The 679-nt window shown below is 30.8% G+C and overlaps 1 long non-coding RNA gene across 1 annotated transcript; it reads left to right on the top strand.

Annotated features, from left to right (window-relative positions):
* Positions 1-293, top strand: LOC139907500 (uncharacterized). Its single transcript, XR_011784167.1, has 2 exons — positions 1-35; positions 147-293. It is a non-coding gene; the product is annotated as an uncharacterized lncRNA (long non-coding RNA).
* Positions 294-679: the final 386 nt, after the last annotated feature.

Here is a 679-nt window from a genome sequence, read left to right as displayed (position 1 = left end):
GTTGTCAAAATTTGGGACGCGGAATCAATGTATAGGTATTTAAAACTGCACTTCTCTTCGGTATTTAATTCAAACCAATTAAAAATTTTAAGTTGCAAGTCTTCACATTCCTTTGATCTAATAAAACCATTTATAATTCACTTCAGTTAATATTCGTTGAGGAACTATATGTTGTCCAATTAATCTATTGCGCCAAGAACTGTTTGGATCAATTTGCAAAAATAGAGGCTTTATTCAAATCTTATGTAAATCAATTTAAAAAAATGAAGAAAATAGTAAACTCAATAACTTAAGTAGCGGTTCCATTAATTCAGTCGTCTATAAATGTCGCCAAATGTCATAAAACTTTATTTCTTACTTTGTCTAAGTATGTTAGTATAAGAATGCACATACATTTACGAATGCAAACTGCAATTATCAAAGAAATCGCAGTTCTGGGATAGGTTGTCTATTTCGAAAGCAGCCATTGACTTCTGCACGCAAATAGTCGGGGTCTTGTTTGAAGAATTGGAAGAAAATTATATTCATAGGAAATATAAAGAAATTGTTTGCATTAAAAGATTGAACATAAAAGAAACATTTATCTTACGAGTGCTCTTATTCCCTGTCTTACTTTTAGATAAGTGTAAGATTTGTACAGATACTGTCACATAAAAGGAAGCTTCTTGTCGTGATCAAT

This window comes from Lepeophtheirus salmonis, unplaced genomic scaffold (genome assembly GCF_016086655.4).
Source record: "Lepeophtheirus salmonis unplaced genomic scaffold, UVic_Lsal_1.4 unplaced_contig_4101_pilon, whole genome shotgun sequence".
NCBI lineage: Eukaryota > Metazoa > Arthropoda > Copepoda > Siphonostomatoida > Caligidae > Lepeophtheirus > Lepeophtheirus salmonis.
This window is presented reverse-complemented; position numbering and strand designations above follow the sequence as displayed.